Here is a 27,163-nt window from a genome sequence, read left to right as displayed (position 1 = left end):
TACCTAGGGAGACAAAAGACCTGTATGCAGAAAACTATAAGACACTGATGAAAGAAATTAAAGATGATACTAACAAATGGAGAGATATACCATGTTCTTCGATTAGAAGAATCAATATTGTGAAAATGACTATAGTACCCAAAGCAATCTACAAATTCAGTGCAATCCCTATCAAATGACCAATGGCAGTTTTTACGGAACTAGAACAAAAATCTTAAAATATGTATGGAGACACAAAAGACCCTGAATAGTCAAAGCAGTCTTGAGGGAAAAAACAGAGCTAGAGGAATCAGACTCCCTGACTTCAGACTATACTACAAAGCTAGAGTAATCAAGACAATATGGTACTGGCACAAAAAGCAAAACACAGATCAGTGGAACAAGATAGAAAGCCCAGAGATAAACTCACACACCTAAGGTCAACTAATCTATGACAAAGGAGGCAAGGATATACAATGGATGAAAGACAGTCTCTTCAATAAGTGTTGCTGGGAAAACTGGACAGCTACATGTAAAAGAATGAAATTAGAACACTCCCTAACACCATACTCAAAAATAAACTCAAAGTGGATTCGAGACCTAAATGTAAGACTGGACACTATAAAACTCTAGAGGAAACCACAGGAAGAACACTCTTTGACATAAATCACAGCAAGATCTGTTTTGATCCACCTCCTAGAGTAAATAAAAACAAAAATAAACAAACTGGACTTAATGAATGTTCAAAGCTTTTGCACAGCAAAGGCAACCATAAACAAGATGAAAAGACAACCCTCAGAATGGGAGAAAATATTTGCAAACGAATCAACAGACAAAGGATTAATCTCCCAAATATATAAACAGCTCGTGCAGCTCAATATTAAAAAAACAAACAACCCAGGCTTCCCTCGTGGCGCAGTGGTTGAGAGTCCGCCTGCCGATGCAGGGGACACGGGTTCGTGCCCCAGTCCGGGAAGATCCCACATGCTGCGGAGCGGCTGGGCCCATGAGCCATGGCCGCTGAGTCTGCGCGTCTGGAGCCTGTGCTCCGCAATGGGAGAGGCCACAACAGTGAGAGGCCCGCGTACCGCAAAAAAAATAAAATAAAATTTAAAACTTAACAAAAAAAAGGAAAGGAGAGATCAGACAGGGCTGGATCTTAAAGTACTACAAAATAGTCATATTATCCCTACTCCACTTGAGATCATTTCCATGCTTCCCAAGGTTAACAGCTACAGCTCTCTATCAAGGCCTACAATTCCTGACACTGCTTTAGATTTTAGATTTGTTCTACCCTCTCCGCTTCCAATAAACTTAACAGACCTATATCCTATTCCCTTAAGGTCCTGTCCTCCAGATAAACTACAGTAAGCTGGCATGCCACAAGCAAACATCATCTCAAGATATAATTTCTTCAGTGATAATACCAGCAACTTAACAGCAGTCTTTGGAAAGCATCCCAAAATACCATGTTGAACCATGGAGCAATGTAGAGGTCTGTTGAGTTCCTGAGCATTCTATAAGTAACGGCAAAAACAGCATTTAGGTAGCTGTCTATCCTGTTTTCATGTAAGACTGGAACTGGGCATGAAGATAGTACAAAATGAGCATTATGAAAACATAAGACAAGTTTCACACCATGAAAAATATTCTACTAAAAGTTAACTGCAGGAAGCATTCAATTACCAAAGAGTATAAACACTAACAGTTTAATCCCTGACTACCCAAGAACACATTAATTACACTCAATACATTGCTTTACACAGATGTCCTGCTTTATAATTTTTTTTTTTTTTTTTTTTTTTGCGGTACGTGGGCCTCTCACTGTTGTGGCCTCTCCCGTTGCAGAGCACAGGCTCCGGACGTGCAGGCTCAGTGGCCATGGCTCACGGGCCCAGCCACTCCACGGTACGTGGGATCTTCCCGGACCGGGGCGTGAACCCGTGTCCCCTGCATCGGCAGGCGGACTCCCAACCACTGCGCCACCAGGGAAGCCTTATAATTTTAAAAAAATATTTTCTTGCCTGTTGTCTTACAAGTAAGATACTGTTAACAACGGTATGAAGTTTACATTTCCCATGTACAGGTGAAGAAACTGAAAATGTATTTAAATGAGTTACCCAGATTAAACCAGTAACTCAGTGACTTTTGAATCCTTAATCTAGGAAACCTCTGTTTTACATAACAGACCTAATGTGTTCATTTTCAAAAAGAAGGCACTTGAAAGAATACGGCAACAATTAAAGATTCTCAAAAAACAAAAGATAATCATTTATAACAACATTTCATGCAATTGTTAGCCCCTTAACAAAAAATGACTACTATGAAAACTGGAAAAAGGAAAATGTTCAAATTACTACTCAATGTTTACCAAACCAAGCACAAAGAAAGTAAACATCACTAAGACTTTCTAATGTAAACGAAATCCTTAGCAGGAAATACATTCGTTTTCAAATCACTAACCCATGCATAATGGACCCCACCTACACACACTTTCTTTTTTCCATATGCATCAACAGATAATGCAGAATTCGTGTTTTACAACCTAAAGATCAGGCTGTAAACATAACATAAGAATAACGTATGCCAAGCAAAAGGCTTATTGTCATAAAATTAAAAAGTCCCTAAAGGATAAAAATGAATGACCAAATACATGCCTACCTCCATTCCCTCAAGAAATAACAATAAAAGAGAAATGGGAGAAGAAACAATAATATATGAGAGATGCCAACAAAACTCTGAAAGATGGAAAACCAATGCATAACTAAAAACTGATTTAGCAAACTGGAGAAAGCTGAAACCTAACTGGCAGGGATAAGGGGAAAACCCAGGAATAGGCTAGGAAGAAGCAAGTCTATTCATGGTGCAGAATTCCAGAAAGGATTTCTACATAAAGGATGAAGCTCAAAACAAAAGGAACTGGTTTTAGAGTCTGTCTAAACAACCAATTCCCTAACCCAATAACTGGGTATTTTACCAGCATAAGTATGGAGATTATTAAATGAGAGGATTTGACCAGGCATAACTGAGACTAGGAATGAATCTCTATACTAAAAGTATGGGTCCATCAAGTTAATAGTAGACTGCCAGCCCCCTTCAGACTTACAGACTACATGATTCTTTACTGGAGAAACTGACCAAATGAAAGTAAAGATCAGTAGAAACTGACATTTGAGAACTCTCAACGAAATGTCACAAGCCAAGCTCATCATCCATAGGAGAACACCAGAAACACCAGCCCCAATGATAGGGACAGAGTAAAGGACAAAGTAGGTGATTAAACAGTTAATCCCACAAGGGGATTGTAAGTAAAGAGAAAAGAATGGGAGACCCCTGCAAGTTAATGAACACTCAAGAAAGCAGGTTTGCTTAACGAGGAAACCAAGCAGGCCTGCTCAGCAACTAAACCATAAAACAGAAACATGAGACAAGGCCCAAAATAAGAAAACAATGGTGGCATGAGACCCACATCCCACCCAGCGAGCTCAGTACATTAATGATTCCTAGGACATGCTCCTCTGCACACACTAAAGACAAAAGCACAAGGAAAAGGTGACATTATACTGAAACCTGAGATGACTTACCATATTTTAGTATATGTTACCGCCTTTTTGCTCATTTCCAGTGCACTGTGACAGTCCTGGTTTGACTAGTAGGGACAAGAAAACTCCCCCACCCAACATGGAGGAGGAATTGATGATGGAAGCCTGATGTCTACTGAAGAATGAGGAAGAAGGTGGTCTTCTCTCCCTCCCTACCTTTCCCTTGATTATAAAACTCTAGCCCACTAAATTCTCAGCGCGGCACCCTCTTGCCCACCCACTTGTAAGCCTCTCACGCGTCCTATTCTAATAAGTCACTTCTTATATCTATCACTCTGCCTTTCTGAATTCTTTCTGCACTGAGACATAAAGAACCGGAGCTCCTCGGAGCACCCCAAAACACATTTCAGTGGTTTCACCACCATGCACACAGAACTTTTAATCAACTGTAAGACAAAGAGTATTACCACAAAAAAAAGAACATCGTAATTACAAAAGGGACAATTTATCATGAAGACATGGCAATTATGAATGTATATGCACCTCAAAATACATTAAGCAAAAATAGAATTACGGAAAGAAAAGGACAATGCATGATTAGAGGAGAAGATGTTCACATCCCATCTCAGTAACTGACACAATAATTAAACCAAAAAAAAAAAAAAATCAGGGAAGAAAAATCAGGAAAGACACAGAAGATCTAAAAAGCACTATCAACTACCTTGACCTAACTGACATTCACAGAAAATCTAACAACTGAAGAATACACATTCCTTTCAAATGCATGTTACATTACCAACATAGACCACATGGTGTGCTATAAATTAAGTCTCGATAAATTTAAAAGGATTGAAATCACACAGAGTATATTCTCTGACTACAATGGAATTAAATTAGAAATCAACAAGATATCTAGGAAAATTCCAAATATAAGGAAATTGAGCAACACAGCTCTAAAGAGTTCATGGATCAAAGATGAAATCAAAAAGCAAACTAGAAAATATTTTGAACTGAAAGGCAACAACAGTAACAAAAATCAAAACTTGTGGAATGCAGCTAAAACAGTACTTAGAGGAAAACTTAAAACTCTAAGTGCTTAATATAAGAAGATAAGAAAGATCTACCAAAATGACCTGAGGTTCCACCTTAAGAAACAATGAAAAGAAGAGCAAACTAAACTCAAAACAGAAGGAAATAATAATAACAAGATAATGAAATAGAAAACATACAGGCAAGAGATAAAATTAATAAAGTCAAAGGCTGGGTTTTAAAATTATCATCAAAACTGACAAACTTCTAGTTATACCAATCAAGAAAAAAAAGACAAAACACAAATCACCAATATCAGAAATGAAAAAAACATGTATTAGCAGAGATGTTACAGACATTTAAGAGGATAAGATAATATGTATAACTTTATGCCAACTAACTCAACAACTTACATGAAATGAACACATTTCTTAAAAAAATAAAACCTATCAAAATTGACTCAAGGAACAGAAAATCTAACTAGTCCTATCTCTTTTCAAGAAACTGAATCTGTTATCAAAAATATTCCCCTAGTCCTATCTCTTTTCAAGAAACTGAATCTGTTATCAAAAATATTCCCCAAAAAACCCACTCCAATTCCAGATGATTTCACTGATGAATTCTAACATACATTCAAGAAAGAAATTTAACTTTTTCAGAAAATAGAGGAGATCACTGCACAACTCATTTTACAAGACTAGCATAACACTAATACTAAAACCTGCCAAAGATATAACAAAAAACAAAAATTACAGACTCATGTCCCTTCTGAATATAGACACAAAAATTTTTAACAAAGTTTTAGCAAATTAAATTCAATAATATATTTAAAAGGTACATTATGAGCACATACAGTTTATCCCAAGAATGCAAGACTGTTTTAACATTTGAAAATCAATGTAACAAATAAAGAAGAAAACCACAGGATCAGTTCAATAGATGCAGAAAAGGTATCTGACAAAATCCAACAACCATCATGACAAAAACTCTCTACAAACTAGGAAGATTAGAGAATCTCCTCAGGGACTTCGCTGGTGGTCCAGTGAGTAAGACTCAACGCTCCCAATTCAGGGGGACCCAGGTTCAATCCACTGTAGGGGAACTAGACCCTGAATGCATGCCACAACTAAGAGTTTGCATGCAGCAACGAAGAAGTCCGCATGTTGCAACTAAAAGAGAATCTCCTCAAACTGATGAAGGACAACTACCCCAAAAACCTAAAACCAATATCACACTCAAAGGCAAAAGACTGCATTGTTTTTCCCTGAGATGAAGAATAAGGCAAGAATGCTCACATTTACCACTTTCTAGTCAATGCTATACTGGAGGTTCCAGCCACTGAAATAAGGCAAGAAAAATAAATAAAAGGCATAAAGATCAAAAAGGAAAAAGTAAAACTTATTTGAAGATCCTATGATCATTCTTGTAGAAAATTCCAAGGAATCCACAAAACAACTACTAGAACTAATATATGAATTTAGCAAGATTGCAGAATATACAGTTGATGTAAAAACTCAAGTATGTTCTTACTAGCAGCAATTAGAAAACAAACTTTTATTTTTAAATCCTACTCATGGGCGTACAAATAGTGGTATATATTGAGAAACACACACACACAAACATATATGTATATCTCCCCACAAAGTCAGGGAATAAACAAAGAAAGATGACAACACAGAATCCAGAAAATAACAGATCCTCAAAGAAGAAAACCCAAGGGAATCCCCAAGATGGCAGTAAATCCAAAATGGAAGCTCTGTGGAGGCTCAACAATAAGCAGTTCAGAACCAGCAGGACACAGAGCTCTGGGAGAGACAGAGGCAAGAGAAAACTGGAACTGACGGATGCCCTAACAAGTTTTAACATTTAAGTCTTTACAGTTCCATCAGAATGCTTAGAGCAAAATTAGCACTTAATCAATAGACAGCTAAGCAAATTAAAAACAAAGTAACCACTATCTCTGAGGGGGAAAAGTTGAAGAAAGAATAAGTAATCACTGCATACTCTCTGTCAAGGTCATCAATATTCAAATGATAATACTGTAAGTACTGAATGATGGCCTAACCAAAAGTTAGATAAAACTGTCGTTGGGAGAATGGGGAAAGGGTAGTTGGGGAGCTAAATCATCACCTTCTGTAGGAAAATGTCAAAACATAATGTTTAGAATTGAAAACTCAAGCTGAAGGAGTAAAAATAAATTATTTAGATATAGGACAATAAATGCCAAAAGAACTAGCTTTAAAAAAAAAAAAAAAACCTTGAAAATGATTGCCTCTGAAGAGAGGTAGAAAGGTTGGAGCACAGAATTTTTTCTTTTCAAGGCTGTATTAGTATTAACTATTTTACTTACTATTTAAACAAGGCATATTATTGCTTTGTTTTTTGTTTTTTTTTTTTGCGGTACACGGGCCTCTCACTGCTGTGGCCTCTCCCGTTGCGGAGCACAGGCTCCGAATGCGCAGGCCCAGCGGCCAGGGCTCACGGGCCCAGCCGCTCCGCGGCATGTGGGATCTTCCCAGACCGGGGCACGAACCCGCGTCCCCTGCATCGGCAGGCGGACTCTCAACCACTGCGCCACCAGGGAAGCCCTGAAGCATTCTAATTAAATACATAATATTAATATAACTGTCTAAGAAAACACTTAAGGGAACTCTACAGATAGTTTCTAAAGAAGACTCCATCCTGTGGGGCAGTTCCTCATTAAAGATATAGGCAGCCCATTGTGCTCATTCCTATGTTTGTAATCTGTGATTATACAACTTAACATTACAGTCACCCCAGGCCATTCTGCATTTAAAGAGATGTGTTTACGGTCATATCCTGCCAAACAACCACAATACACTTAACCTCAGTTCAACCACTGCTTGAATGAACTTGCTAGGATCACACTGCAATACAGATGCAAAACAAATATTACGCCAAGGAACGTGATGTTCACATATTGAAAAAAGAGGGAAATACTTATATAATGCCTCTTAGTCTCTAGGGCAGAATGTACATGAGTATTTAAATTCTAAAAGCTGGAAATCTAAATACAGGACATGGATAAAAATAACAAATTCTTAATTTTGGAAAAAGAAATGAATTCTTCTGAAGGGTGGAGTATGTTATCTCAGAAAGCAGCTCCAACTAGGTGGCAATAAAGGACAATGTTGCCTCTGAATCTATCCAAGCAAATTAGTAAGTCTAGAAACAGAAGAAAAAAATGAATCTGAGAACATTTTTTAAAGGTATTGTTCAGAGAAGATTACATTAGATTATTGCTATGAATCCACTTGCATTATCAATAGCAACCAAAAGTCACTACCACCCAATCGCTTCCTGTGATCTAAACCCACCTTGGGATGCCAGACTAATTCTTAGCGAACAAGTCCTCGCCGGAAGGTGAGCCAATGCACTCATTCAGTCAATGACCAAATATGTGTTGGCCCAAAATATTTCCTTCAGAAAAAGGCTTATAAATTAAAAACTAGGAATGAGACAGTATGATAATGTCTTAACTCTGATTTATCATGTTTTCTGACTTCCTAATAAAATACAGACTTCAGCCTGTAAGGCCAAGAGTCCACCAAAAGATCTATTTCAACTGTTCAGCCACCATATTTCACACTTGAACAGGGGAGTCACACTAAGGAGACCGAGGAAAGGATAAGGAGCTAACACTCACCATTAGTGGGCTCCGACTGTGCATGTAGACCTCAGTTTCATTTTATCATTCAAGCAAGTTGTAACACAAGAGTACACAAAGACTATATGTGAAACTGTATCTCTGCTACAAGTCCATTTATAATGATCACTATTGAGAAATAACCACTCCTGGCCCCTTAAATTAACACTTAATTATGCCTAGAATAAATTTATAAGAACATGTATTTCAGTGTGTTTAAAAAACTCCGAGGCTGCCTTCTGGTACTTTCATCAATAATTTTAATCTTTCATTTGTCATGAATAAACAAACCCTTCCGGAAATGTTCTCCTTATTACTCAAGGTAAGGGAAGTATTACTAGAATTCCATTTCGCACGTCATCTAGACCACCACTGCCAAATGTTCTCACAAGTATATCTTGTTCACACTAATGTTTCTCAGGATTGATGGCTGATTAAGTATAAAGTGAACTATTTTACCAGTGAAGAAAAAGCATTATTTTATCAAGGTCACTGTTGGATAATAAAATAGAATTCAAGATCACTTTCCCATTTAGTAGACTTTTTCACTCCAAAACACCATTCTTACTATCAATATCAAATTCAATAAGCAAGCATTTGCCTTTATAATGTTACATCAATAGACTGCTTTTATTATACATACTTTCTACAAAATGGATACTCCAGAGCATGAACCATTTCTGTATATGTTAAATTATTACTGGTATTAAACAGTAAAATATACAAATATAACTAATTTAGAAAGTAAACTGTGATACCATAGATACAAAGTACCATCTCTGATTCAGCGAAATCCTGACATCAAAACAGGAAGCAGGACCTCTGAATCCTATATCCATAAATAACCTTGGACAAGTGAGTTGACCCCTCTGATTCTCCATTTCTATATGCTTTACCTGGAGAACACCACCCACTTAATGAGAGAAAGAAGTGAGACCATGGATATAATAAGCTCTCAGGACAGCACCCACATAAGTAAGTACTGGCCATTGTTGTTGTGTTGTTTTTACTGGAGGGAAAGTATGTAGTAATCACACCCAAAAGAGTTAAACTTAAGCAATACACATACTAGTCTTTAAAAGTCTATCCAACGGCTTCCCTGGTGGCGCAGTGGTTGAGAGTCCGCCTGCCGATGCAGGGTACACAGGTTCGTGCCCCGGTCCGGGAAGATCCCACATGCCGCAGAGCGGCTAGGCCCGTGAGCCATGGCTGCTGAGCCTGCACGTCCAGAGCCTGTGCTCCGCAACGGGAGAGACCACAACAGTGAGAGGCCCGCATACCGCAAAAAAAAAAAAAAAAAAAAAAAGTCTATCCAAACAGTGAAATAAGAATACCACAAAAATAAAACAAAATATACAAGAACATATGAAAAAGTTATCCAAGGTCTAGTGTATTTTACCATGATTTTTTTTTTTATGAACTCATAGTTGTATTCTGACTTGAGTAGAGAATGTCTAAGATTTCATACATAAATCATTTACTACTTCACCTCCCGGTATCTTGAAAACAGAATAAATCTTTTAATAAGAATAAACTAATGTTTTAATAAGAGCTCAGAATGTTAATCAGCATTTTTTATAAAAGTAAAAAAGTGGAAAACAGGCTAAATGTCCATCAACTTGAAAATGTATGAAAAAATATGCAGCTATAAAAAGAATAAGAGGGACTTATATATCCTAATATGGAATGATCTAAGACATGTCAAGTTTTTGAAAAAAAACATATAAAGACTCTATGTTAAGACAACCGAAAAAATAACTTACGTTACATACATACATATTTATGCACTTAAACGCATACACCAAGGATTCAAAGTATGTGACTAATAGTAACCTCTTGGTTTTACTCTGCATAATCCTGTTATTTGACTATTTCAGTGAGACTCTATTTATACCTTACTTGTGTAATTTATGAACCCCCAGGAAAGCTAGCCAATAAATACACTAGGCTAAAATCAAGTAAAAATAAGTTTTAGACAGCACTTCATAGTTTACAAAAGGATTTTGTAATCCTTTCAATAAATCCTTTAACACATAATCTAATTTGATCCCCACAACAGCTTCTAGAATTTAAGGTAGTATCCTTCCTTTACAAGTGAGAACAGACTCAAGTATTTATTAATCCACAGTTAGTAAATGCAGAGCCAAAACGGAAACATGGTCTCCTGACTTTAAATTCAGTGTTGAGTTTCTTGTGCTACAGTCCCTCCGTAAATTGAAATGCTGACATCTATACCGAGGCTCTCTAAACCGCTGTAGTGCTTCCCTTCTCATGAAAACTCAGTGTGGAGGTAAAGGCATTAGAGTGGGAGTCATCCTGGGTTCCAGTCTTGACTACACCACCACTAAGACTTCACAGTAAGTCAAACCTTCGACCATGATTCTTGTGGCCGCAGGTAAGATTCAACAGTGATACTTTTAAAAAATACTAATACCCAGGACTAACCTCCAGAGATAGGACTTAATTGGTCTGGGGCATTAGTACCTTTATTAAAAGCTCCCCTGGTTATTCTAAGGTGTAGCTTGGTTAAGACCAGAGCTTAAGACTTAAATGTTATTATCTGATAAAAATAAAAGATATTAAAAATCACATGCTATGGGGCTTCCCTGATGGCACAGTGGTTAAGAATCCACCTGCCAGGGCTTCCCTGGTGGCACAGTGGTTGAGAATCTGCCTGCCAATGCAGGGGACACGGGTTCAAGCCCTGGTCTGGGAGGATCCCACATGCCACAGAGCAACTAGGCCCGTGAGCCACAACTACTGAGCCTGCGCGTCTGGAGCTTGTGCTCCACAACAAGAGAGGCCGCAACAGTGAGAGAACTGCGCACCGCGATGAAGAGTGGCCCCTGCTCCCCGCAACTGGAGAAAGCCCTCGCACAGAAATGAAGACCCAACACAGCCAAAAATAAATAAATAAATAAAATTAAAAAAAAAAAAAAGAATCCGCCTGCCATTGCAGAGGACATGGCTTCGAGCCCTGCTCCAGGAGGATCCCACATGCCGCAGAGCATCTAAGTCCATGTGCCACAACTGCTGAGCCTGTGCTCTAGAGCCTGCGAGCCACAACTACTGAGCCTGCGCGCCTAGAGCCCGTGCTCCGCAACAAGAGAAGCCACTGCAGTGAGAAGCCCACGCACCACAACGAAGAGTAGCCCCCGCCTGCTGCAACTAGAGAAAGCCCGCACGAGGCAATGAAGACACAACACAGCCAAAAATAAATAAATTAAATAAATAATAAAAATAAATAAAATAAAATAAAACTAGTGAATTAAAAATTCACATGCGGGCTTCCCTGGTGGCGCAGTGGTTGAGAGTCCGCCTGCCGATGCAGGGGACACGGGTTCGTGCCCCGGTCTGGGAAGATCCCACATGCCGCGGAGCGACTGGGCCCGTGAGCCATGGCCGTTGAGCCTGTGCGTCCGGAGCCTGTGCTCCGCAATGGGAGAGGCCACAACAGTGAGAGGCCCACATACTGAAAAAAAAAAAAAAAAAAAAAAAAAAAAAAAAAATTCACATGCTACGTACTTCCCAGAGTTGAAATGAGGGATGAAAGTTATCATATATGGGAAAGCCTCATGTAAACAATAAAATGCCTTCACACCTGTAACGGGTTGCTATTTATTCCTTCCAACAGGTAGCACATCTTGTGTACCAGGCATGTGCTGGGATGGAGAGGAAAGGCATCATCTTCAAGAAGCTGGGAAGCTGCCATGTCCTCAAATTACAGCCAAGCAGGTGGTGGTGACCAGCCCAGCCTTGGGGTATGAAGGTGTGTAGGGGTAATGGTGGGAAGAGGGCTTAGAAAGGACAGTGCAGAGGAGACCCTTGAGCTAGATCTTGGCATTCTAGACAGGGGGCACATCACACCCAGGCAAGTGATTCAGGATGGCCAGAGGTCCTCAGAGAGAGCTCTCAGGACCCTGGGAATCCTTGAGACCCTTTCAGGGAATCTGTGAGGTTAAAACTATTTTAATAATAATACTAAGACACATCACCACCAAAAAATTAGAAACAATTCAAATGTCTTCCAACTGTTAAATAGACAAACATATTCATCTGTTTCTCTACGTATGAATATAAATATTCATACATTGGAGTAAGATAGTCATTAAAAGGAACAAATTAGTGATACACACAACAGCATGGATGAATCTCAAATGCACTGTGTTAAATGAAAGAAGCCAGATTCAAAAGGTTACAGACTGTACAATTCCATTTACATGACATCTGAGCAAAAGCAAAACCACAGAGCTAGAAAACAGGTCAGAGGGTGCTGAGGCTAGGGGTAGGGGAACATTTTGGGGTGATGGAAATGTTCTTTATCTTCATTGTGGTTACACAGCCATGCACGTTTGTCAAAACCCAGAGAACTATACATTAAAAAGGGTGACTACACTGTATATAAGTTATACCTCAATAAATTGAACTTTTAAAAATAATACCATGCTGCTGTTTGCCTTTTTCACTCTCATGCTCTTATAAGTGTTTTCCAGAAGCTGCATGACTTGATGATGTCATCACTCTGCACGAAGGGAACATAAGCTTGTATATTCTTGCATTTTAAACTTTTCTCCATTTTAATTTCGAATAAATAGTGATAGATATAATCAACAAAAACAAAAGTTCCCTTGGGGCTTTAATAATGTTTAACAGCATAAAAGATGTCTGAGACCAAAAGTTTGAGAACCACTGCCATAGGTAATAGGGAGGCCCTAACGTGTTCAAGCAGAAAGTAATGGGATCCAACTTTACAAAGAATGGTGCAGAGAAATTAGTTAAGAAGTTACTACAAAGGTCTGCGTAAGGCTGATACCAGGATGTACTGGAAAGAAATTATGTCCACACATCATCTGTAGCTAGTTATAAATCCCAAGCCAACTTCTCTCTACTGAGCTGCCTCTTTGTTGGTGTGTTAATGTTTTGCTAAATAATTCCTTTAACTAGTAATATAGTTAGGAAACTAAATCTGCACCAAGAGCCAGCCTACAATGCATTACTAAGTGATTTCTGCATTATTCACTCAATTGCCATTGTCCCTCTTCAAACGATGCCAACAACTTAAAGCTGAGTTTTACATATTTTAAACTTGAGAAGTAACCATGCTAAAGAGGTACAAAAATTAACTTAGAAGTGGTTCAATATCTCAAAATCAATTAGGAAAATTAGGCAACTGATTAAAGATCCAATTTATTACTTCTCGGAAATGTACTTTCATTTGTAACCAGAAACACTATGGCAATCCCAACTCAGCACAATTTTTCCTACGCCATGTGGTTTTTTCGAATTTGGGTTGGGGGCGGGTGTTGTGTGTTTGGTTTTGCTTTTGGGTTTGGTTTTGGTTTTGGTCTGCACAGTTCCCCTTCTTCCTAGAGAAAACTCATTTCTAAATACTAGCCCTATCCAAATTATTTTGAGTACAGATCTTTTTTCTATAATCTTCTCATGCCCAGAACTCTTATAGTACTTCGGGATGCCACAGAGATAGAAAAATTAATCTTAAAACCATCCATGTCTTTAAGCTTTAAAATAGAAAACAGACAGACAAACAGATGACAGAATGATCAATCCATCATAGGCAGGAAGTAGTAGGTATCAGAAAGATGATTTCCTTCCCCTAAAAAAAAAACTTAGTTTTATAAGCCATTTTGAATGAACATGTGCATGTGTTTCAATCGTCATCACATATTGCTTCTCTAACTGCTTTAAGTAGCCAGCCCTTTGACACCTCTTAGGTCATCCCAAACAGGTGGAAACTTGTCTGGAGAATTCAATTTCCCACCTTTTAAAAAGTTCACCTATACTTCTATTCATGTGAAAGGGGGTAGGGGAACCCCAAACTTGTCCAAGGGAGCCGTGTATTACTAAGAGAAAGTAAAACTCAATCCTTACCTGAAAGTACAGTCCTTCTCATCTATCTCTTATACAAAAATCTTGGGAAATTAGTTTACAGTCAGTCCTACAGGAGATTCAAAGTTGAAACTGAACCTATGGATTGAAAAGGGGAAATAATTAATGTGAACCACATGTATAATGAAGACAAAAACCTCAATTTAATCAAAGACGAAATTTCCGTACACTTGTTAAAGCCAAATGGTTTCTGCAGGAAACCTGTTCTCTGTGACTCAAATCCAAAATGGAAAACGTGGGTGGTTCTTCCTGTCTCACCATTAAGAGTCAGCCAATTGGCTGCTGAAGTTTTCACACAACTTAAGCTCAAACGCTAGCCTCCCATCTGCTCTAATACTGTCATACCTTAGTGAAATGAAAGAGGCATAAAGGCTTTCTTCAGCCTCAACTCAGTCTTTAACGGGGTACCTTGGGCTTATTCTGTCTAGACCATATGTGAGCACACTGCCAAGTTCTTCAAAACTTCAAATCCAGAAGATGTGAAAAATGAGAGCTAAATCACAAACTAATTCAGGGGCCGTAAAGCTATCTCTCACTTCAGAGCTATGATTTCTGAAAAATGACTCTCTTGGGTACTACGCTATAGTAGCTATTTGAGGAGCTGGGGCTCTGGCCTGGTTATCTTCACCATAGCTGCATTTCTTTGCCACTCACTATCTGCCAAGTCATGCCTGCCAACAGATACCATTCTTGAACTTCTAAACATATAACTCTGCCAGACTGGGATATGAATCCAGTAATTCTGTAGGGTATAGAAATACCCTCTCCACCCAGCACTAGTAAACTAGCTAGTGTGACACAGACAACTGAAACCACACACAACAGCACAACTTCAAGGTGATACTAGCATGGCAAGACAAGCACAAGGGCCTCCCGACCTTGACACCTGCAATCAAAGGAAAATCTGCAAACACCAGACAATAAAAATTCAGATAGACTCCAAGTTCCAGTTCCTTAAGATTGCAGGCCCAATTTGAAAGTTCCTCATGTCTTAGGAGGTGGTCTGAAAATTGCCAAGAGGCTCACAGAATCCACCCTGCTTAGCAGAGAAGAGCTTGCTATGAGCCACCAGTGACCATTCAGCAAGTTCTTGCATAATAATGCCTCTAGAGTCACATAGGAAAACCCACTGACCAGACTAAACCAATGGGCACTGGCTCCCAAAGTATTCATCTTGAGGAAACTTCTGTGTGGAGACAATGAACAACTTGAAATATGAACACTCTTTGTACATTTAAATTTTAGAAAATGTGTGTTTGGAGGCACTAAGCACATTACGAGCAAATAAAGATTCATAAGTTCTTAGAGCTGGAAGAGACCTCAATACTCCATTATCACTGTGAAACTCTCACTTCACCAATAAGATTAAATCACAATCTCCTGACCACCAGTCTAGTGCTCTTCCTTTTACATCCTACTCTCTAATTAGTTGTGGAAACAATATTTTGGAGCATATTAAAATCAAGTTATGACTCCCCCGACCGCGTAATAAATATCTCATTTAACCATGTGTTACAAAAGAAACACTTAACATGAAAGATCAAGAAGTAAAAACCTTCAGAGTATTCCCTGCTGGGGAAGGATAGGGTGGGGTTGATTGTCCTTCTCCATATAAGTATAGTCTAATTTTATGGTCAGGAAAAAATCTGTACAAATTATATATACAAGCCATCTCTCTCTTTAAAAACTGATCCCTTCCAAACCAGTATCTTTAGCAAAAAGATACAAATCATATCTTACTTCATTTACACAGAATGTTGAAATGACAAAAATAGCAATGCTATCTTCTCAAGTTGAGGTTTAAAATATTTTCTAAATATTTTCACTGCACTATAATTAGTTTCCCCAATATATTTACCTTCAGAACAGATCAAGTAGAGCTATTTCCCTGTTGTAGTTTTCTTTAAAACTCTGATTTTTTTTTTAACACTTCTAAGGTAATAATAACCTAAGGTGTTCTTTCATTCTGTTCATTTCCTCAAATTCCAAATGACGAATCCTCAAATAAGCACATTTTTTGCAAAAAAAAAAAAAAAAAAAAAATCCTACACACATAAAAAGAGGACATAAATAATTTGAATAAGATAAAGTATCTGCATAAATTTTTGAAATTTTTAAGATAAAATATAAATCTCTCAACAAATTCATAATTGCTCCATGGGTTACCTCCAAAGACAGGTTTATACACTCCTCTCCTATTAAGGATACTTCAATGAAAATTTGTGACAAAAATTAGTACCAACTCTGCCATTCATTAGTTGTGTGATATTGGGCAAATCATTTAAGCTTTGGGCTTAAGCTTATATAAAAAGTCAGAATACTTGATTTCTAAGGTATTTTCTAGGTCTCTTAACATCTTCCTAATACATTAAGCATCATCTTTATTTCCCTTGAATTTCTAAAGTCAAATATCTCTTTAAATAATAAAAATGAGCATTTATAAACTACATTATGTCCTAGAACTTCCTAGGAGGCTGCCACCAGCATAGCAAAGTGACAATTTCAGAACAGTCTAGATTTTATCTGCACTAAATGTATCTCCTTGTCTCATGGTTTAGCTTTTCCAAAAAGGTTCAGAAACGTACTTTCACATCTGGAAGACTCTACCGAAGCATCTTCCACTCTGCAGAAACTTCTAATTCCCTCCTCTTCCCTCCCCTATTGCCTCAGTACCCCAAGTCTCTGAAACCTGCCCTTTTTTTTTTTTGGCCTCAATGTTGAAAATGAAAACCTTTTAAGTCAATTACATTTAAAACCAGCTACTGTCCAAGTCTATATTTGAGAAGCTCTCTGTGCATTTTTATCATTTAGTTATCTAGATTCTAATACCTGAAGAATTTGTTCCACTGATTCAAGCTGAAAATGTAATGATTTTTTTCATCTGAGTCCAAACTCCTTGTTTATTGCCAAATAAGCAAGGAAGTTCCAGAACACTGTACGTAACACAACTCACACCCTTAAAACAATTTATTTTCTTTATATACCAACTGAAGATGTTGCCATCCCCAACGAGTTCACAAATAAAATAATCACTGGGATTGAGAATCTGTCATTTTACTAGTAGGAATCCTAAAGAGTAGCTGCTTTTGCCAAGTTCATTCATTCAACATATATATATTGAATACATACTATGGACCAGGCACTATTTATTCTTCTTGCTGGGGATGTACAAACAAACTGACAAAAGTCTGCTTTTGTGGAGCCTGTAGTCTAATGGAGAAGATATATAATAGGCAATAAACATAATATATAGACAAATTACATGGGATATACACATATAATATTAGAGGGGATCTGTGCTATTAAAAAGGAAAAGGCCAGGATGGAAGAATAAGGGGATTCAGGAATGAATGGAGGGAAGATGGGTTGCACTCTTAAATAGAATAGGTCGGGGTAAGACTCACTACAAAGACAGCTCCGAGCCAAGACTTGAAGGAGGTGAGAAGTGAACCAGATTTAACTTTCCTAGTAATTTTTACCTCGTACTGATTATGCATGTAATAACACATGCCTTAAAGAGAAAAAGTTCTGTGTATGAGCAAACATATGAACAGCCCAGAAGAGTAAATAAAAGAGAGCTGTGTGTAAACCCCCTTCATTTTTGCAGCTTTTTCTACCAAGTGAAACTTACATCTTAAATTAGGCATGCTCATTGTGCGTTCCCCTCCACACCCACAAGGGTTGTTCTAACAAGATTCTTACTTCTATGATTCATACTCCTCAAACCTCAAGAAGAAACTTCCAAGTATTCATTTGACACATAAAAAAAGCACCAGTGTTATCCAACCAACAACCCCACTGAGATGGCCCAACTACAAGTCAGGACTTAAATCTCAGGATGGGAACTCAAGAGGCACTGAGCTTTTCCCACTGTGGTGAAACCTCTGCTCTTCTACAGGGTTTAATGGGAGAAGACTGGACTGTGAAATCAGGAGGCCTCACCACCACCCAGCCCTGTAACCTTGAGCAAATCACATCACACGATTTTCTCAACTATAAAACTAGGGTTTGAACCAAATGATTTCTAAGTCCCTTCTAGGGATAAGTCCACTTCAGAAAAAAACTTTTGGTAAATAATGCTATATCAAAAAGTATAATACTTTTTGACACAGGGTTATATGAAACCCTATATATACCCTCTGTGATTCTGCTAACCCACCATCACAGATCCATACACTTTAATTTGTTCCTCTAGTAACAGTATCAATTCATGTCGGCCCATGCATAAAATCACCACTCTCCCTCTCTGATCAAAAGATCCACAAGAATGGGCCTTGACTAGCTCACCAAGGGCAAAAGAATGTGCAAAAAGATGATATTCTCATCTCAACTTTATTATCTACATCCTCTTATTAGACCAGACTAACATAGAAATTCTAAAGTAACACAAGCATGAAACTGCCAGAGTTTTAAATATTCTTTATGCACCACTACCCCCAATTTTTTAAAGTATGTTTTTAAATAATAGGCTTCCTTAAAATTTACCTGTAATCCATTAGTGTAGCTGCTATGACATTATTTCAAATAGGCGCTGTAGGGCTTCCCTGGTGGCGCAGTGGTTAAGAATCCGCCTGCCAATGCAGGAGACACAGCTTCAAGCCGTGGTCCGGGAAGATCCCACATGCTGTGGAGCAACTAAGCCCATGAGCCACAACTACTGAGCCTGCACTCTAGAGCCCGCGAGCCACAACTACTGAGCCCACGTGCCACAACTACTGAAGCCTGCGTGCCTAGAGCCCATGCTCTGCAACAAGAGAAGCCACCGCAATAAGAAGCCACATACCACAACAAAGAGTAGATCCCGCTCTCCACAACTAGAGAAAGCCTGCACGCAGCAAAGAAGACCCAACACAGCCATAAATAAAATAAATAAATAAATGTATTTAAAAAATAGGTGCTGTAGGGCCTCCCTGGTGGCGCAGTGGTTGAGAGTCCGCCTGCCGATGCAGGGGATACGGGTTCGTGCCCCGGTCCGGGAGGATCCCATATGCCGCGGAGCGGCTGGGCCCGTGAGCCATGGCCGCTGAGCCTGCGCGTCCGGAGCCTGTGCTCCGCAACGGGAGAGGCCACAACAGTGAGAGGCCCGCATACCGCAAAAAAAAAAAAAAAAAAAATAGGTGCTGTAACAAGCAGCTGTTTATTCAGGAGGGCTGAAAATCCTTGGTCCATTCTCACCACAGTTTAATTAAGAGTTCCCTGCTGTGTGAAGCCCACCTTCTCACTGCAGAATTTTAAAAAGCAAATAAACAAACCGAGCCTGGGAGCACTGTTTCCTGCCTTCCTCTGGGATATACTTACACCTGGACAAACGTCTCCTCCAGCAACAAAATACAAAGAAACTATAGGGGACTAGGGGACTAAAAATAACTACACACACTGCAGTTGGGGAAATCATGAACAATAAGATACAAAGTGGCTACCAACCAACTGCCATTTCTGAGGTGTTCCGAGCAAAAGCAGGGCACTGCACGTGATCCCTGCACACAGCACCACCAAAGGGGTGGGCAGATCACCTCTGGCCCGACCCACGGCTCCACCCCTGCCCTCATCCCCCCACCCTCACCCCATTTAAGGAACCAGCCTGCCCTCCTTGGAGAGTGACCAAGGGAACCTGTTACTTGTTTCTGCTCCCTCACAACAGGGGTCCCAATAAAGCCGTGCCTGAACTTCTCGTCTCTCCTCTTTTCAACTTCTACTGATTAAAGAGTCCAAGGACTCAAGTCAGTAACAGTACCACCAACCAGACACACCACACGGGACTCCTTAAGAATGGAGTCTCAGAGTTATATGGGGAAAGAAGCAAGGTGGGTGGCAGAATGTGCAGCATCCACTTTGCTCACAGACAAAAGCAGAGTGATCCTGGCTCTGGCTTCCCCTCTGAAGCATCCTGACCCAAGCAGGGGCTGCAGCTCCTGGGACGGCAGGTTCCACAGTGCAGTACTGACAGCCAACCACTCCCAGTCTCCTTCTTCAGCTCTCCTGATGATTTTCTGAGTTACCTAGCAGCCTTAATCAATCCCTTTCTGCTTACACTAACTAGAATAGATCTTAGTATCTGTAACTAAAAACCCTGACCAATTCATGTGGCACATATTCCTTTCGTTATTTCCTCATACCAGAGCTGAGCCTGAAAGACACGAGTAATCCACAGAACATTCCACTATAAGTCAAAAGTTCTTTGTTTTGAGCCAGGGCTCAAATCCACAATCAACACCTCCAACCTTTTCTTATATGTATTTTCTCCTAAATGTCATCACCTCTGCCACACAAACAGAAGAAAATGATTTTTGCCTAACTAATTGTCTATCAATAAAGAGTCTGATGACAGTAACTTGGCAAGGTAGAGAATGAGATACAATAAACATCACTTCCTATAGCAGCTCAAGTTTATGGAGAATCCTGCAGGGTTAGGTAGCACTTTGAGAACATTTCCAAACTGCAGACAAGGTGATCTAATGCTGTGTTTGAATGCCAAAGCAATCCGCACCCTGTGCCAAGGCACAACTTAATTCACAAGGCGGCAATGAACTTTTCACTTATGTTCTCCCATCCCTCAGGGCAAGATAACCAGGTTAAAACCACAGACACATCAGCTAACTAAAATATGACACCATTACCTAACGCCAAAAGCACACTGGAAAGGGTGAGAAGTGATTATGCATGTTAAAATTCTCTTCTTCGTAGAAAGACATTATGTCCCATAAAATCAATTAGCAAAGCAGGAAAATGTAATCAGTTGTTACTAATACTGTTCTTTAAGATGGCCGCAGGATCTCACAAAGGACATTCGATACCTTTGAATAATCAAATTACTCTGCGTATCAGACAGCACAAAATCTTTCTCAGGTAATACTCAAAGGCAAAACTTTCATATAAAAGATCACTTACACACTTCTGAAGCCAATTAATGACACTGATACTATTCACAAGGCGTCTCAATGCTCTGCCAAATAGAAAGTGGGTATTCAATTCAAAGGAAAGCGCGAGATTCGAGACAGCCTACTAAAGTTCCTGCCAACCTAGCTCTGGGGCACAGGCACAGAGGCTAGCTTCACCTCTGTTACTGCAGGACCACTTCCCCTCCCGCTGCCCCGAACTGCTTTCATCAAATACTTTACAGCGCACTTAGCTTTAACACCGGTGGTGGGAAGAATGGGAATACAGAAAAGTTAAAACATAACTCTACGATTCCCTAAGGACAGGCAAATCAATTTGCTTTAACAAAAAAAAAAAAAAAAAAAAAAAAACTAGGAAACTTGGAGCTTGGCTACTTCAAAACAAAATCTTTGAAACAATCATTTCATAGAGCCTATCGGCAAAGAAGTTACTAAGATGAGTACCGAGCTTTACTATGATTACACATGTGCCATATGTGTCCTTTGGATGCATCTGGTGTTCTCTTTTTTTTTTTTTTTTTAAGAAATGAAGTCTTTCTGGGCTAGAAATGACACATGGCCTACTATGATGTTTTTTATGGTTTCTCATATTTAGACTCTAACTTCAGTCAACCTTACTGCAAGTTTAAGGAAAGATATGATGCTCATTTATTAACAGTGTCAAAATCAAGGGATGCGTACATAATACCACAGATCAGTGATTCCCAAAGCTGGTCTGCAAAACAATACCTGCATCTGTAGGCCCTCAGAGAAATAAGGAAAAAAACTTGCTCATGAGTCTTACATAAAGCTAAATTTATCTCATTTAAAGGGTTGCCCTATATTCTGAAATTATGTCCTTCCTATTCTTCTGGTATACAAATGGCCTTTCTTTACAAAACGCTAAAAAAAAAAAAAAAAAAGATCATAATTACATGTGTAAAATGCCAAAGTCTAGGTACCACTGCTCCAGATCTTCTTTGCCTTTCACACCTCCAACATCCCAACTCCCCTCCTTCCAGCTGCTCAGGCAAAATGTAAAAATAAATAAAACCTAATGGCATTCTCGACTCCTCTCTCACACCCCACTTCTAGACCATGAGCAAAACCTGTCAGCCTTACTCTTAAAATGTGTCCCTATTCAACCACTTCTCACCAGAGGAAGACATTGATTGTATACATCACCCCCAAGAGGGATATCAAAATGGCCAATAAACACATGAAAAAGTCCTCAACTGCATTAGTCTTCAGGGAAATGCAAATTAAAGCCCCAACAGAATACTTCTACACACCCACCAGAACAGCTCAAGTTAAATGGCAGGAAATACCACGTGCTGTCAAGAATGTGGAGCTCTCCTATGCTGCTGATGGACATATAAACTTTGGAAAAACTGTTCCTCAGTATCTACTAAAGTGAATATACACATACCCCATGACCCAACAATTCTACTCCTAATTATATCCCCCATACATGTCTTGACAAAAGACATATACGGCAATATTCATGGCAGCACGATTCACTAGCCAAAGACAGGAAACAACTGTGGTATCATCATACAACGGAGTGCTCTACAGCAACCAAAATGAATGAACTGCAAATACTTGTAAGACCATGGATTGTCTCACAATGTTGAGTGAAAGAAGCCAGAAACAAAAGAACAGATTATGCATGATCACAGTAAAATCAAGCTCAGAAACTGGCCAAAAAAAACCTAACCCATGGTGTTAGTAGTCAGTGGGTAGTGCTTTGACTGGGAAGGGGTAACCAGGCCTTCTGAGGGACCAGTAATATAATAGTCTGCTCTTAATCTGAGCACTGACTACACCAGTGTACTCACTTTATAAAAATTCATCTCACCATATACTTGTGCTTTCTGCCCTTTTCTGTATGCTTGTTATACTATGATATATAAAGTTTTTCTTTCTTTTTTTTTTTTTTTTTTTTTGCTGTATGTGGGCCTCTCACTGTTGTGGCCTCTCCCGTTGCAGAGCACAGGCTCCGGACGTGCAGGCTCAGCGGCCATGGCTCACGGGTCCAGCCGCTCCGCGGCATGTGAGATCTTCCCAGACCGGGGCACGAACCCGCGTCCCCTGCATCGGCAGGCGGACTCTCAACCACTGCGCCACCAGGGAAGCCCTAAAGTTTTTCTTTTTAATCACCTTCCCAATAAGGCCTTCTCTAGCCTGACTTCTCTATCTAAAATTTCTACCACTCCCCAATATTTCATATCCTTCTTCCTCTCTTACTTGTCTACTTTAGCACTTGTCAATATCTAACACACTATCTTACATACTACATCTATTTTACAAGCATATCTTGTTTACTGTCTCTCTCCACTCATTAAACTACAAATTCCACAAGTGCAGGTATTTTCTCCATTTTGCTGGGTGCTGGGTCCCCAATGCCTGAAACAATGTCTGGCAGAGAACAGGCACTCAATAAACACTGATTTAATTAATCTATTAATGATACAGCCTTGCCCAACTTAATTATGTTTGTGGATTCATGCCATGTATTCTTGCAGTCATCATGGTATACTTAAGCAATAAGCCAGTTGCTGTTCCTGGTTGTACATTTCTGAACCTGGTTTCGAGACCTCTCATCTTCCTGGTCACCCTCTGGATGCTCAAGTTTTTCCCATTTCCAGATTAGGTTCTGGCCAGTCTGGAGTACAAGAGAACACTATGAATTCATAACATCTGTTTTTTTTTACAAATGAAGCATAAGGCTGGCATTAACTCTTCTCTTATCATATCTACCCTGTGGACTCAACTTATACTGAGTTTAGGGTAAAATAAAATTAACAAAGAAACTTAACTCTGATTTTTCTCCCTTCACATAAACAAATCAAGAAATATTCCCATCCTCTAGAGAGGTCTTTGGTTTCTGATCCTAAATGTAGAAATTTTCTCGTATCTCTACCTCACTGTTAAGATTTTTTTTTTTTTGGTATCTGCCTTTCTCCCCAATACCAAAAGTAAAAAAAAGAGACTGCATTGTATTAATTTGGCATAGATGTTATCAAAGCTATAAACAATGATTCTCTAAAAAGTGCAAGCTCTTTCATCTACCCATCCATCACTGTAAGATTTTGCTCACCATTCTAAACCTCAAGTGCTTTTTAAAGCAGTGTTGTTTCTCAACCTTTTTTCACTATCATTCCCAAAAGAGACTTTTTAGACATTTTTCTTAATAATTCTCCATGAAACTTTAATACCACAGATATACTGTATATGTCTATGTACTTACACTGTATATCTGTTTATATACTTAACGTATATTGTGCTTGAAACATTAAAAGATAAAATTTCTACCCTCCTCCCAGCAATTTCACTTCTTTGAACATGCATACTTTAAAACCTTGATTCTGTCAACTACTATATTACCTTACCTTTCTAATTTTACTTCACAAGTAAATTTGTCAACAGAAAACCGTTTCAGTCAAAGATGAAAGCTGTAACTAACAGAAGTCAAGTACAGAGTCCAACAGCACAGGAGGAAAAGCTTCCCTCCCAGCTGATACAAATCCACTAAATCTACCATTTTTAAGTATACTTATTCAACGAGCTACAAACCCACCAAATACCCACTCCGTATTTTCCATCTTCTTCATAAGGAGAGCATTTTGTTAAACTAAACACTCTGTTGAAATCAAAAGACAGCAGTCCCTTGACTAATACCTATCGAACCTTCTTGAAATCTATTTTAAAAAGAAAACAAGATTAGCACAGAATGACCTGTTTTAGTCTCTCCTAAATCCCTCTAAAATCTGTTACTTTTCTTGGCCTTCTGGTCCAGGTAATCCCTACCTTCACTCTTCTAAGAATTTCCTGTTTCCCTAAATTCAGATTAGTATTTTTTATTTTCCACATTATGTATTAGCAAACGTTTTAAATGCAAATCTGACCATTCTGCTTCCTGGATATTTAAAATCCTTCCAGAGCTCCTCCTACCTGTAAGATAAAGTCCCAACTCCTCAGCATGATACGCAAAGCTTTCCACTATGAGGCCAAACAGTGGCAACATCTTCCCACCTCTAGAAAGCTTTTTCATAATCATTTTACTCTGTAGAGTAGAAATGTTCTTACACCCAAGCCCCAGCACCCACCTGCCCTCCCCAATCTATCCACTTCCCCTTAGTCTGTGCAGATTTGAGAAGCAACACCACCTCCTCAAAGAAGTCTTCTTCCTCACTCTCCAACCTAGCATCACAAAGCATTTCACAACCAGCTTTACAAGCACTCTGCCTACATCTGGCAATTACTTGCTTATCAGTCTGTTTCTCCCACAATTGAGCCATTCAAAAAATATGCGGCCCTGATGGGAAATCAGGGGGGCCGCGGGTAGAGGTCAGGTGAGGCACAGGGGCAGGATGCTCGCAAGAACACCTTTCCTGTTAGTGCCTGCAACAGTCCCAGGGAGGACTTTTGAAGAGGTTTTCTTATTAGGAATTAGTGTGAGAATCAACGACTTTATAAAAAGAGTACAAAGGTCATCCAGATCCACCGATTGTTAACACATTTTCTATTTGCATGTTTTCTCTAATATGAATGTATATAATATATGATGTTGATGGTGCTCAACATCCTGCAATGTACAGGATGCCGCCCTTCCCCGAAAGAATGATCTGACCCCAAAATGTCATTAGTGTGAAACTAATGTTCTGTTCTTTCTTCTCTGTTCTCTTTCCTTCCAGCCAAGTGTTTGCTTCACCTATTACTTGGAACCGGATGACTCTGACTCTTGATTCCCAATTTCCTCCTGAACCTTCGAAACCTGACCCAAATTGCACCTTTGTTCCTCTGCCTGTGTTAGAGTTTCGTGAGATCAAGGTGTGTGAATGTCCCCTGTGCTGTCTCAGCTTTGTCACTGCTTCCTAATACCTGAGCTCCCTCTGCTTCCTTCTCTTGACTCAGCACCCTGGAATCATGCATGCTGGGCTACTGTGATGTAAAATCCCCAAATACAGCTGCTTAAAAAAAAAAAAAAAAAAAAAAAATATGCGCAAAATCTGCAGCAACATGGATGGACCTAGAAATTATCATACTAAATGAAGTAAGTCAGACAGAGAAAGACAAATATCATGACATAACTTATATGTGGAATCTAAAAAACATGATACAAATGAACTTACAAAACAGAAACAGACTCGCAGACATAAACTTACGGTTACTTAAGTTAAGGGGAAAGGGGGTGAAATTTGGGATTAACATGTATACACTACTGTATATAACACAGATTCAACACTACTGTATATAACAGATTAAACAAGAAGAATGTACTCTATAGCACAGGGAACTATATTCACTACCTTGTAATAACCTAAAATGGAAAAGAATCTGAAAAAGAACATATATACACGTAGATATCTTTATCTACCTATCTAGCTAGCTAGATAGATAGATATGGCTGAATCACTTTGCTGTACACCTGAAACTAACACAACATTATAAATGAACTATACTTCAATAAAAAGTTAATTTAAAAATATATATATGGGCAAAGAAATGCACTAAGAATACTTCCTTCAAGCTGATCATCTAAACCGTGAACTTGACACTAACTTTTGTGCCCCCAGAACCAGGAATGCCAGGACCCTTCCTTCCAGGAACTGGAAGCCCAATATGTATTTTTGGAAGTACAGAAACCATAAACAAAATATAAAATAGATAAACAACAAGGACCTACTGCACAGCACAGGGAACTGTACTCAATATCGTGTAATAACCTACATTAGAAAAGAATCTGAAAAAGAATATGTATGTGTGTGTGTATACTGAATTACTTTGCTGTACACCTGAAACTAACACAACCTTGTGAATCAACTATACCTCAATAAAAAAGTAGAATATATAGTTGTACATTCATATAATTGAAAACTATAGAGCAATGAACTACAGCTACAAGCAACATATGGATAAATTTTACATGTTAAGCAAAAGAGACCCAGTACGTATGAAAACATGCTGTATAATGTCATTTGTACAAATTTCAAAAACATGTAAAAACCAATCTCTGGTGTTAGAAGTCAAAAGAGCAATTACCTTTGAGGAAGAAAGAGGGCTAGTGATTACAAAGACGTATGAGAAGGCTTCTGGGGTCTGATAATGCTCTTTCTTGACCCTGCATAGTGGTTACACACGTATATTCATTTTCTGATAAC

The 27,163-nt window shown here is 39.0% G+C and overlaps 1 protein-coding gene across 7 annotated transcripts in view; it reads right to left on the bottom strand.

Annotated features, from left to right (window-relative positions):
- The window catches only part of LOC309802349 (uncharacterized protein), a 374,757-nt gene that overhangs the window by 208,595 nt on the left and 138,999 nt on the right, over nt 1–27,163 (bottom strand). For 5 of the 7 annotated variants that reach the window (XR_014293770.1, XR_014293771.1, XR_014293772.1 and 2 more), the window contains one exon: nt 14,107–14,202. The exons of the other annotated variants lie outside the window; for them this stretch is intronic. The gene's annotated coding sequence lies outside the window, so the exon portion shown is untranslated. The remainder of the gene's footprint in view (nt 1–14,106; nt 14,203–27,163) is intronic. 7 annotated transcript variants of the gene reach the window in all.

This window comes from Mesoplodon mirus (genome assembly GCF_964341445.2).
Source record: "Mesoplodon mirus genome assembly, chromosome: 4".
NCBI classification, from domain to species: domain Eukaryota; kingdom Metazoa; phylum Chordata; class Mammalia; order Artiodactyla; family Ziphiidae; genus Mesoplodon; species Mesoplodon mirus.
This window is presented reverse-complemented; position numbering and strand designations above follow the sequence as displayed.